The 14,042-nt window shown below is 37.1% G+C and overlaps 1 protein-coding gene and 1 pseudogene across 3 annotated transcripts in view; one reads left to right on the plus strand and one right to left on the minus strand.

The window, feature by feature from the left end:
- Positions 1–14,042, plus strand: part of OLA1 (Obg like ATPase 1) — a 184,604-nt gene that overhangs the window by 81,278 nt on the left and 89,284 nt on the right. The window lies entirely within an intron of this gene.
- On the minus strand, positions 297–11,551 carry LOC115893243 (annotated as a pseudogene).

Here is a 14,042-nt window from a genome sequence, read left to right on the forward strand (position 1 = left end):
TAAACTTTTATCACAGATTTCAAATGAAGTTCTTAAAAATCTTAACTTGAACAAATATAAAACAATTTAAAAACCTTTCTTTAAAGGCAGATTGGGAAAAAAACAGGCTTAAAAATATGTTTGTTATTAACAGAAAGAAGCATATTTAGGTTAAAGTAATAAAAACCTCACGCTGCGTAGGTAATGCAAATAGTTCTAGTTATCTGATCATTGGACAAAAAGCAAGTACTTAAGGTCTTCAGCTCCAATCTTTTGTTCATTTCTTATTGCTGGAGTTTTATATTCATTTCTTCTTGTTAGATGACTAAACAGGATGATGGTAGATAGTGGATAGCCTTATCTGCTGGCGATCTGACATTTTTCACCACTTTGCCATCTTGTGGTTTAGAGTTGTGTTAGTCCATTTTTGTGTTGCTATGAAGAAATACCTGAAGCTGGGTAATTTATAAACAAAATAAGTTTGTTTTGGCTTACGGTTCTGCAGGTCCTATAGGAAGCATGCCACCAGCATCTGCTTCTGGTGAGGCCTCAGGAGCTTATAATCACGGCCAGTCACGGCAGAAGGCAAAGGGGGAGGTGGCGTGTCACATGGCTAGAGAGGGAACAAGTGAGATGGAGCAAGAGAGAGTGCCACTCTTTTTTAAACAACCAGATCGCACTCAACTCAGAACAAGAACTCCTTATGGTGAGGACAGCACCAAGTCTTTCATGAGGGATCTGCCCCCATGACCCAAGCATGTACCACCAGACCCCACCTCCAACACTGGGGATTACATTTCAACATGAGATTTGAAGGAGACAGAGCAGGCAAACCATATCAAGAGTTTTCAGGTTGTCTGCACTGGTACTTGAAGTTGTAGTGGCACTGTTGCTGAGGTGTCTGACCTTGGGTATCATCTCCTTGATTTTTCCTTATCCTCTTCACTTCTGTCCTCTCTAGACTACCTTTGGCAGAGGGTCCCTGAAGAATCATGGTCTGTCTCCCCGATACCTACTCTGCCCCATTGGCCTGCCTTGTTCTCTTGCCCACTGGTTGTGGGTACCCTCCAGCACTTCTCCCCACATGTAGGGTCTCCGCATGTAGTAAGGTGGGAATTTTTCCTTGCCGGGAGGTAGGAAGGTGGGAACTTTTCCTTCCGTAGGCCCTGCGTGTTGGGCCTGGCCTTAGGGAGCACTCTTTTCCCTGGTTCTTTTTGCCACTCTCACTATTATGGTAATTCTGCTGGCAGTTGCCTGGAGGACCCCTGGGAGGTAGATAGGGACTCATAAAGGTACAGTCCCCTGCATATTTACTGCCGTGAACTGGAACTCCACCAGGGCCTGCGGTGCTGGCTGCCTCTGCATTCTTTTCTCCTTCAACAACATCAAACTCCACATCTCTCCAGCTCCGACACTGCCAAGGTAGTTCTTGGGGTTATTCTTTATGGCAGTTTGGTGTACAAATACATCTCACTTGGTGTCATTCCTGTTGATGAATCCGTATCCATTTCTTACATTGAACCGTTTTACTGTTCCCAAAACTTTCATAGTGGTGACCTTCTTGTCCCTGCTGGTCTATGTGAGACCGAATGGGCCCCCGCTCCCCGCTGCCCCTGGTGCTGGGCTGGCTGTTGACAGCGCTGAGGGCAGGGTGGGGGCGCCGGCGGCTGCTGGGTCTCCCCAGTGGTTGCGGAGGTGGTGAGTGGGCCTGCTGCGCCAGCTGGGGCTCCTCCCGTGTGAAGCCCTGAAGGCTGTGATAGGTGGGGGCTGCTCAGGGCTCTCTGGAGTCCACTGTCCTCTCCTGCTGCCCATCAAACGCCTGTTTGGTTTTAATTTACTTTTTCTTTCTCCAATTTCTTAGGGTGAGAACTCAGATTATTAATTTTGGAGGTTGTTTTCTAATATGATTATTTAAAGTTACAAACTTCTCTCTGAGCACTGCTTTAGCTGCATCCCACATACGTTGATAGGTTATATTTTTATTATCCCTTAGTTTAAAATATTTCCTTATTTTTCTTGTGACTTCTTTGATCCGTTGATTCTTAAAACGTTTGTGTATTTCCAAGTATTTGGGGCTTTTCTAGCATTCTTACTGTTATTGATTTCTAATTTAATTTTTTTGTAGTTAGGGATCATCTTCTGTGTGATTTCAGTTCTTTTAAATTTGGGACTTGTTTTTTGGCTATGCATAGTCTGGGCCAAATGAACTACATGCTTTTGAAAAGAACGTGTTTTGTTATTATTGAATGTAATGTTCTATAAATACTTCGTTCAAGACGATTAATAGCATTGTTCATATCTTCTGCATTTTTACTGATTTTTTTCATCTAGTTCCATTAATTTAGTTAAGAGAAGGGTATTAAGATCTTCAGTTCTGATTGTAGAATCGTTCATTTCATCTTTACTTATGTTAATTTTGGCTTCCTGTAATTTGAAGCTGTTATTAGGCACATATACATTATGTGTATATTATGCTTTATGTGAATATTATGCCTTTTGGATGAATTTACTTTTTTCTCATTAAAAAATATGTGGTACTTTTTATTTTAAAATCAATTTAATCTGATATTAATACAGCTACTATGGCCGTCTTATACTTACTGTCTTCCATCCATTTACTTTCAACCTATCCCTGTTGGTTTGTTTGGAGACAGAATCTTGTGCTGTTGCATAGGCTAGGGTGCAGTGCCACAGTCACAGTTCACTGCAGCCTCAAACTTCTGGGCTCAGGCAATCCTCCCACTTCAGCCTCTCAAGTAAGTAGGACTGCAGGCTCATGTCACCATGCCTGGCTAATTTTTTAGTTTTAAGTTTTTGTAGAAGTGGGGGCTTGCTATGTTGCCTAGGCTGATCTTGAACTCCTGGCCTCAAGCAATCCTTCTGTCTCAGCCTCCCAAAAGTGTTGGGATTACTAGTGTGAGCCATTGTGCTTGCCATGTCTTTATATTAAAATGTATCTCTTATACAGAACATATGATTGTGTTCTATTTTATTACCAATTCTGATAGTAAACACCTTTTAAAGTGCTTATTCCATTGCCTAATGGACTTTATAGGTTTGGATTTGTAAATTTTTATTTGTGTTTTATTTGTTGCTTCTGTGGTTTGTTCCTCTGTTTCTTTACTTTTTTTTTTGATTATTTGAATATTTCTTAGGATTTTATTTTAACATTCATCTTCAATTCCAACTAGATTTCACTTTTTTTAAGTGATTGCTCTAGTGATTACAATATATATCTTTAACTTTTCAGTTTGTTTACAGATGCCTTTAAGTTTTTTTTTATAGTTTACAGTTTATATTGTATCACTTCATGTAAAATATAGAAAACTTGCAAGTTTATAATCCCATATTCCCTCCCTATCTTTTATGCCATAGTTGTGTGTAATACTTGACACATATTGTAAATCCCACAATTTAAAAAATTGAGATAAAATTTACATTACCTAAAATTAACCATTTAAAAATGTACATTTCAGTGGCATTTAGTATATCATAAATGACTTTTATTTAAACATATTTGTATTATGAAGAAGCCATGAAAAGAAAAAACAAAAACCCTTTTGCACTTACTTAGATATTTGCCATTTTTGATGCTTTTCTTTTCTTTCTGAGAATCTGAGGTTCTACTTATCATTTCTTTTAACTTTGAAGACCTTTTTATAGCATTAATTGTAGTGCAGGGCTGTTGGCAATGAATTCTCTTAGTTTTCTTTCATCTGAAAATGTTTTTAGTACAAGATTCATTCTTTAAGAATATTTTTGCTGTATATAAAATTCTTGGTTGACAGGTTTGTTTAATTTTTTTTCTGCACTTTAAAAATATTGTTGTACTCTCTTCTGTCCTTAATTTCTAATGAAAACATCAATGATTAATTGAAACTTTTTTTTGCTTCTTTCAAGAATTGCTCTTTACCTTTGACATTTATATCATACCTCTGCTATTGTATGTCTTAGCATTGCACTTCTATTTATAAATTGCTTTCAATAAATTGTGTAAATTTTTATTCATTAATTCTTCAAATTTTTTTTCTCCCCATCTCTTTCCCTTCTCCTTCTAGGACTTTAATTATGTGCATGTTGGGGGTGGGCACGGTGGCTTACATCTGTAATCCCAGCACTTTGGGAGGCTGAGGCAGGCAGATCACGAGGTCAGGAATTCGAGACCAACCTGGCCAACATGGCGAAACCCCATCTCTACTAAAGATACAAAAAATTAGCTGAGCATGATGTTGTGTGCCTGTAATCCCAGCTACTTGGGAGGCTGAGCCAGGAGAATCACTTGAACCTGGGAGGCGAAGGTCGCAGCGAGCTGAGATTGCGCCATTGCACTCCAGCCTGGGCTACAGGGCGAGACTCTGTCTCAAAAAAAAGGAAAAATTATATGCATGTTGGACCATTTTATATTATCTAGTAGGTCCCTGAGGCTCTGTTCATTTTTATTCTGTCTTCTGTGTGTTCAAATTAGTTTCTGTTGATTTATCTTTGATGTATTCTTTTCCTCAGTCATCTTAATTTGGCTGTTATATCCATAGATAGATAGATAAATAGATAGATAGATAGATAGATAGATAGATAGATAGATAGATAGATAGATAGAGATACATATTGTGTTTATCAGTTCTAAATTTGCCTCCCTTCCTCCCTGCCCTCCTTTCTTCTTCTCTTCTTCCTTCTCTCCCACCATTTCTATTTCTCTGCTGGGAGTGCCTGTCTCCCAATTCATTGTGTGCATAATTTACTTTTATTTATTGAAGATAGTTTTAATAGGCACTTAAAATTTTTTCTCAGCTACTTCCACCATCTGGATCATCTCAAATTCAATCTCACTTGTTTTCTGATAGCATTATGCTTGATTTTTCTTAGGTAATTTTGGATTGTATCCTGGACATTATGAATGTTACGTTCTGGTGATTCTAGGTTCCAGTTCTTCTGTCATATGTGTAGGGGGGTTGTTTTGTTTTTTGGTTTTGTATTAGTAGACAGTTGAATCTCTGTTTCTTAGATGGCAGCTCCAGTCTCACTTCACTTTGTCTTTAGCTGATCTGCTTTGAGTCTGCCCACCTCTTTGATTGAGTTCTGATATCAATCAAAGAGGTGAGTAGACTGAGGGGATTTCATCTATTTTTCCTGTCTCTTTCTCTTCTCTTTGCATTCTTCCATTGCTACAGTTTCCCTAGCTTTGGTTTTCTGCTTCTCCAGGACAGAAAGACTGATTTATCTGTAGCTTGCCCTGTGTTGGCAATACTTGGTTGCAAGCTAAAAGCCTTGAAAACATGAATTTCCTTCATATAACTCCCCTTCTTTGAGCAGGTACTCCTAACCAGTCTTTCTGATTTCCTTTGTTCTCCAGTGCCTTTAGGTAGCTGCTTTTTGTATCTTGTCTGTGTTTTATAGTGTTTTTCCCCACCAGGGTGGTCAGTGGTAGTTTTCCAGTGAGATCTTACTGTGCCATTATTGAAAATGAAAGCCCTTGGTTGGAATTTTAGGCTACCTAATAAGTCAGTAGCACTTCTTATCAGTTTTATACACCAGTACTTTACTTCCTATAGTGATAGCATGCATACTAAGACAGTGGGTTTTGAACCTTAAGGAAAAAATATTTGTGATTTATAGTTAATTTTAACTTAATACCAAGTATAATAATCTTATATTGATTATTATACACTAATCTTTAGTATTAGTTTATTACTTTCATACTTTAATTACTATGTAATACAGTTTTACCAAGTAACTGAAAATTATAAGGAATATATATATATAGAGTTTGGTTTTTTTTTTTGGGCGGGGGGGATGAAGTTTTGCTCTTGTTGCCCAGGCTGGAGTAAAATGGTGCAATTTCAGCTCACTGCAGTCTCTACCTTGCAGGTTCAAGCGATTCTCCTTCCTCAGCCTCCCAAGTAGCTGGGATTACAGGCATGCACCACCGTGCCCAGCTAATTTTTGAATTTTTAGTAGAGACAGGGTTTCATTATGTTGGTCAGGCTGGTCTTGAACTCCTGACCTCAAGTGATCCACCCACCCCAGCCTCCCAAAGTGTTGGGATTACAGGCGTGAGCCACCACTCCTGGCCTAAGGATTATATTTCTATAAATTCTGAATTGACTTGTGCCAGAGTCCTATCTCTCATGTAGCCTCTGAGGATGAATTGAAGAAGATGTAAAAGATTCAGTCCAGTATGATAGTGACTAAATTGTAACTCGTTTATATTTACTGATGTCTAATGGGGCACTTTTTTTTTTTTTTTTCTGGGAATAGGCTAAATGTTGTGTTGGCTTGTGGGTTCTTTCCCTCTCTTCTTTTTCAGTTTACTCAAAATTTCTTTAAGACATAATTGTTGACTCCTTCTAATGTTAGTTAATTTTTATCTTGCGTAACAATTATTATGACACGATTATAAAAGAAGATATTAAGTGAATTCTTAACTAAACGGGGGTTATAGGAGAAAGGAGGGGAACTTTAAAATATGTTTCCCTTAAAGAAGGCCCTTATTAAATTCCCCTAAAGAAGTTAGTACAGTCTTTCAGCAGGGTAATTTGGGGCCATAAAGTGGAGTAGTAGTTGGGTAAATCAACAGTGTAAGAAATATAATCTGCCGCATTTTTGTGCCCCCATACTTTAAAGATAATAGTTATGATTTTCACTTAGATAAATTTTGTGGACATCTGTGTTATTACAGAACAGAATTTTGTAGATATTTAAAATCATATAAATGGTAATACTTAGCAAAATGACAAAAGGAAGCACTATTGCACGGTGCTATGGTAGTAATAGAAATGACTTTCCTCTAGGAAATCAGAGACTCATTCAAGTAAACATTTACCTAGATCTATGATACACCAAAGGAATTTGAATTGGCTGCCAATCTTTGTTGTTGTTGCTGTTGAGAGTTCATGTTCAGATCATGTTTCCCAAGTATGTGAACCAGTACTGCGACTCCCACAGTTGGGTTTCTAAGGAGAGCTTCCTTGTCTTCTTGTATCTGGTTGCTCAAATCTGATATATGTTCTGTCTAAGAAACTCAGTCTGTCTAAGAAACTGCTTCTCAGAGGCTCTGTCATATTTTCTTCCTGTGCAGGAGGTAAATTTTGGTCCCACTTGTAAATAATTTGGCTTATTTTTAGTATGTGAATTGGAATGTTCTGAATTAGGTCAAAAATTAAATGTTCAACAGTTAGCTACAGATTTATCAGATACTATCTTCTGATAAGTAATAGGAGGTGACATTTGAGGTTTTTTTTTTTTTTGAAATGGAGTCTCATTCTGTTGCCCAGGCTGGAGTACAGTGGCACGATCTCTGCTCACTGTGACCTCTGCCTTCTGGATTCAAGCAATTCTCCTGCCTCAGCCTCCCAAGTAGCTGGGGGCTACAGGCACATGCCACCACGCCCGGCTAATTTTTTTGTATTTTTTGGTGGAGATGGGGTTTCACCATGTTGCCCAGACTGGTCTTGAACTCCTGACCTCAACTGATCAGCCTGCCTCAGGCTCTCAGAGTGTTGGGATTACAGGCGTGAGCCACTGCACCCAGCCTGACATTTGAGTTATGAATGGTAAATCGGAACGGCATTCTCATTCTTTTTTTTTTTTTTTTTTTTTTTGAGATGGAGTCTTGCTGTGTCTCCCAGGCTGGAGTACAGTGGCGCATCTCGGCTCACTGCAAGCTCCACCTCCCGGGTTCACGCCATTCTCCTGCCTCAGCCTCCCGGGTAGCTGGGACTACAGGCGCCCACCACCGTGCCCAGCTAATTTTTGTATTTTTAGTAGAGATGATGTTTCACCGTGTTAGCCAGGATGGTCTCAATCTCCTGACCTCGTGATCCGCCCGCCTTGGCCTCCCAAAGTGCTGGGATTATAGGCATGAGCCACCGCGCCCAGCCAGCATTCTCATTCTTGTAAAGTGTGTTTCTTTTTGTCTCTGTTACTGAAATTATTTAATTTGACAAGCTAATCCAGTCCTTTGATAGGTGATACTCTTGCATATGATAAACGCTTAAACATTATTTAAACAAATCATTTTATGTTTAAGAAAGAAAATTTAAACTGGATAGAATTTGGTTAGATGGAAGGCAACAAGAATTTCTTTGGCATGGACTCTCCAGCAAAGGTGGGAATAGGATCAACATTTGTTCTATACCTTCTTTGTGTCAGAAATTTTGCGTCACAATTTTTTTTTCAGTACACATTATCAGTGTTTGGAAATGAAAAACCCTTTGAAAAAGATTGTTGGCTATATGACCTTGGGCAAGTTAATGGCCGAACTCAACAATTTCTGAAGACAGGACTGTTGTTGGCCTGAACATACCCTTTCTTTCACCTCTTATGTCAGTTGGATGTATTTTCCTTAGATATATTTGTTTTCTGAATATACCTTATGCATTTCACCCTTATTTTTTCTGTATCCCGTTTTAAATATGGGACAGTAGATACTCACTATTACAATGTTTTATTTATGGTAGGAAGCATAATATAAGAGTTGTGATACTTTCAGTTACAGTAGAATTCCAGTCCAAAATGGCTTAAAAAATAAAGGTAGTCTATATATATTGGCTTGCAGTTACTGAGAAGATAATATACATGGTTTCATGCAGTACATGATCAGTGCATTGTCTCAGAACTTTCCCTAAGGTCTTAATTTCTTTCTGTCTCTACCTTTTGGCCAGCTTTACTCATCTTTTGGCTGATTCCTCTGATGGTTGTAACATGGCTTCCTGCATTTCACTGGCCATGTGGTTTTTAGTTCACATCTGTCAGAGGAGAAAGAGTGACCTTGTTCAAGTCTTGCAATAAATTTTGAAATTTCCTTCATTGGGCCAGCTTAGGTCACATGCCCAATCTTTCAGTAGTCACTGTGGGCAGATAAAATAATCTTACCTGAAGTTACCTAAATTCCTAAGCAGCAGCTGGGGAGCTAGAAGAGAGTATAGATAGGATATAGAAAGATGCTGACGCCTAAACAACAAATGCTCTACCTATCAGTGATAAACTTGAAATTGTTTTTGATAATTCTGTGAATTTGGAGAGGGGAGAAAATACCTGTCAAATTTTACATTTAAAAAATTTTAAGAACCTATTTACTTTGATTCTTGACTGGAAAATACGTTTATCTCATCTTGGTAATACCTCGTAATACTGGTTTGAAACATCACACCATTATGAGAGTTAGAGCAGTATAATTCTGATGAAATTTCATTACCACAATTATAATAAAAATGTTTCCTCTTCATTAAATATGTGGTGAAGCTTATTGTTCGTGAAAATGAAACCGATATGTTACTTTGTGGGATCACCAAACATAAAACAGAATAGTATCCAAACCCCTTCTTAGTTCTCTGTATTGTGTAGTTGCCAACTCTAACCTTGTCCTTGTGGGAGAAAGTCAGGGCACAGGACAAGTTGAAACTTTATGAAATGCCGTGTGTGTTAGTCTGTTCCCATGCTGCTATGAAGAAAATACCCAGGACTGGGTAATTTATAAAGAAAAGAGGTTTAATTGACTTACAATTCTGCATGAGGCTGGGGAGGCCTCAGGAAACTTACCATCATGGTGGAAGGCATCTCTTCACAGGGCAGCAGGAGACAGAATGAGTAAAGGGAAAAACCTCTTATAAAACCATCATTATTTTGTGAGAACTCACTGTCCTAAGAACAGAATGGGGGCAACCACCCCCATGATTCAATTACCTCCCACCAGGTCCCTCCTACCACACATGAGGATTGTGGGTACTACAATTCAAGATGAAATTTGGTTGGGGACACAAGCCATATTGTATCACTACATTTTAAAAGTTTCATTTCTATTTATTTTTAAACAGTTTATTTGGTTAAATAAAGTAGTTTTGTACTCTAAATGAAAAAACTTTTTTTTTTTTTTTTTTTTGGGGATCAGCTTTCTAAGCAGGCACCCATACATTTATTTATTTGTTTATTTTTATTTGTTTTTGAGACAAAGTCTCGCTCTTGTCCCCCAGGCTGGAGTGCAATGGCGCAATCTCAGCTCACTGCAACCTCTGCCTCCTGGGTTCAAGTGATTCTCCTGCCTCAGCCTCCCAAGTAGCTGGGATTTATAGGCGCCTGTCACCACGCCTGGCTAATTTTTGTATTTTTTAGTAGAGACAGGGTTTCACCATGTTGGCCAGGCTCATCTTGAACTCCTGACCTTGCATGAGCCACTGAGCCCGGCCTATTTATTTTTAATTAATAAAATTGATTTACCTTATATTATTGCTATTATCTGTCATCAAGTTCTATCAGTCTTTTCTGGAAGTACTTCTCTTCTTTTTTGCCTTATTCTGTTTTCACTACCACTTAACTGACCTTACTAATAAATTGTTGCTGGGGCTCTGTTTTTCTGATCAGTGTGACCCTGTAATCACTTGTCTCAGACATATGTTTTCTTTGAAATGCAGAATCCCAGGCTTCTCCCTAGTAATCCAGAATCAAGGAGAGGGCTGGGAATCATCTGCACACTAGAGGATTTTTGAGAATAACTGTTATAGTCTTTTCTTCTTCCAGTTTCTTCCTTTAAGAGCAGTGGTTCTTTTCTTTGTTTGAGACAGTCTCACTCTGTTGCCCAGGCTGGAGTACAGTGGCACTATCAAGGCTCAGTGGACCCTCAACCTCTCGGGCTCAATCGATTCTCCACCTCAGCCTCCTGAGTAGCTGGAACTACAGACACACTCCACCACACCTAGTTAATTTTTGTATTTTTTGTAGAGATGGGGGTTTCGCCACATTGCCCAGGCTGGTCTCGAACTCCTGTACTCAAGCAATCCGCCCGCCTCTGCCTCCCAAAGTGCTGGGATTACAGGAGCAGTGATTCTTAACCATAATTATATCACTTAGTGACTCTGCCCCAGTACTTGGTTTCCTATATCATAGAGGGGTTAAAATCTACTTTTCACAAAACAGAAAATAATTATGTGTATTTTGTTAAATTTCCAACTTAAGTTTTATCAGCGTTATAGTATTACTTAGAAGTATATATTGTTGCCATGGTTTAAACATATACACAAATAAAAATCTACCAGTAGCTGAATATTACAGTGAATATTCAGTTTTGTACTCTACTAACTGTAAAACAAAAAGATAACACATAAGCATACAGTTATTAAATAGGAAGCAATAACACCTTCATAGCCTGGTATGGGACAAGGACTTAAGGTCCACGAGTATTGCCGTTATTCCAGAGGACCACATCTTTGGCATATCACCTTTAATTGTGATATGGCCATTGAGAAATTAGATGTATCACTGCTTGAGGGTCATTGCATTTGATTATGTTACTGCCTGTTGTCCTGGGAATTCCATTTTCTGCCTGGTACTCAATGCTCTTCATTGTTAAGCATTAGTATGTTTTCCAGTGCTTTCTGTTCTGTTCTAAATTTTCCTCAGACATATTTATTCTGTGTCCTGAATGTACTTTATGTATTCCACCCTTACCTTTGCTGTACCTCTAGCTAAGTTTTGTCCTTTAAGGTCCATATCCTCTGTGAGCTCCCTCTGTCCCCTTTTGCTCACGTTTCCTGCCTTTGAGATTAGGAGCCTTCATGTAGGGGTCATTTTTTGATGCCATGGTTTAGTTACATATTCTTGTCTTATTTCTCCAACTAGACTGTAAACTCCTTGACAGTATGGGTCATGTCATTTAATTTCATCTCTCTCTAAATACCTAAAATGTGCTTTTTACATAGCAGTCAGTAAAAGAAGGAAGAGTATCAGTTTCATTGCTAGAATTTTTTTCTTTAGTGTAAGCTTATCTAGATGTGGTCTAGTACATTTTTTCGACTACTTTGGTTGATTGACTAAGAGAATATGCAGGGTGCAAATGTATGTATGTGTGTCTCTATCTATCTATCTATCTATCTATCTATCTATCTATCTATCTATCTATCTGTCTGTCTGTCTATCTATCTATCTGTGTGTGTGTGTGTGTGTGTGTGTATTTTTTTTTTTTTTTTAAAGAGACAAAGTCTTAGTCTGTCACCCAGGCTGGAGTGCAGTGGTGCCATCATAGCTCACTGCAGCCTTGAACACTTGGGCTAAAGCAGTCTTCCCATCTCAGTCTTCCAAGTAGCCAGGACCACAGGTGTGTGCTGTGATACCTGGCTAATTATAGGCATGAACCACTGCTCCTGGTCAATATATGTTTTTATTGTCTTTATCCAAATCTGTTAGTCAAGCAGTAAGGTTTTAGATAAATGAAAATAAAGTTCTTATATTTTACTGTTTTGCATTTATTTCTAGGCCACTGTGTATTTTTCTTTATGCTAGTCACATACATATTTATATACAGCATGTGTATAAGTAGGCCTATGTAAGTTATAGGCATATAATACATTTATGTTTACATTGTTAGTTTGCTTTTGTTACTATGTGTTGTCTCTTATATTATACTTTTATTCAGGATTAAAACTTAGCTAGCAAAATATTATATGGCATTGTATTAACTGTGTATGTGATATAGTTGGATGCATTCTCATAGGTAAAAATTTATATGAAGAAATGGAAATCTTATTTAAAAAATAAACTGCACTATTTAAAATAGAAACCCATCTTTTTAACATTGCAGCTGAGTTAAACAAATAATCTTTCCACCATTACCAAGAGGTGCTGTAGTTAAAAATACATTTATACATATTATTTTTAAAAACCTAGTTAACTTTAAAATATGTAAGTTTTCTTGTCGTTTAGGGTTCTGTGAAGCTGATCATCAAGAGGGTTGCAAATCATTGGTGGTTTCTATTTTCAGATTTCCACATCCCGGAGTAATTTGCTTTAATTTCACCCAATTTAACCTATACTTCACACCATCACCATTCAGCTTTAATAGCTATGTTCTATGCATAAGAAAAGCAGATAAATGTCCACAATTAGGCTGCAAATGATTACAACTAGTTAGGGCTTTATGAAGACAAAACTTAAAGGACCATGGCGCCAAACAAAGCCACAAAGACGGCTTGAAAATGCTGTCTGGAGAAGTCAAGTCTACCATGGCATTTGATTTATTACTTTTGTAGTTGATTTTACTTATTTCTAATATATTGGCAGGTGTGCCTACTCTGAGAAGTATTCATCTTTAAAGAATATTAGTTCTCTGTTCATTTATTTTGGTTTTTAATTTATTTGCTTTTTTGAATCTCAGCATAACCAGATTGAGTCTTTTTTCAAAAATATTATTAAAAGGTAGCAATTTTTTAAAAAATTGAGAACAATTTGTTTGAAATGTACTGGCATTTATATGCCTTGTTAATGCATTTCTGAAATCAAGACTTTTCTGAAATGTTTATATGTTGAATAACCCTATCAGACATTTACTGGAAGTATAGTTTTACAATTTTGTATAGAATTTCATTTCCAGATAGGTTTTAGTATGCAAAATATAAGCCTATGGAGGATTACTTCTATGAAATGTTACTTGTATGTGCACATGTATAAAAAATTCAGAAATTGTTTTAATCCTATTTGTATATTATATTTTCTAAGATGTATGTTCTTGTCGATGTATACTGTTATTTCAAGGTATAAAGAATTATTTATGGTTTAAGGTTTTAAAAAGTTAAATTATTCATTTTAATATAATGGCATTTTGTAAATTTATTTTTTCCTATGAAGTAAAACTTATTATTTTGGTTAATATATTGCTGTATTTAATGAAGTAAATAAATCTCAGTCTCAAGACTGGATCCCATCTCTTTTCAAAATTTTCTGAAGATTTTAATCAAGGTGTGACATATAAAAACATTTTCTTTAAATACTTTGTAATAAATATGTACATAACATAAATATGAAATAAATATAACTCAAGGCTTTAGTCTGGTGTTCCAACATTAGTCATTCTGTTAGATGTTCTCTCAGACATTTTATATAGATAAGAATAGAAATACTGATGGATAATAACTTTATGGGCACCCATAATTATTATTATAATTGTAATTCTCCCCATTTTAGAAATGTAATGTTAATCATTTTATTTATTATATAAGTGGTAACATGTATTTAAACATTTAGATAAGTCTTATTTTCTTAAATAATAATTCTGTCCTTAGTTTATTATTGCTTAAAAT

Source organism: Rhinopithecus roxellana, chromosome 14 (genome assembly GCF_007565055.1).
Source record: "Rhinopithecus roxellana isolate Shanxi Qingling chromosome 14, ASM756505v1, whole genome shotgun sequence".
NCBI classification, from domain to species: domain Eukaryota; kingdom Metazoa; phylum Chordata; class Mammalia; order Primates; family Cercopithecidae; genus Rhinopithecus; species Rhinopithecus roxellana.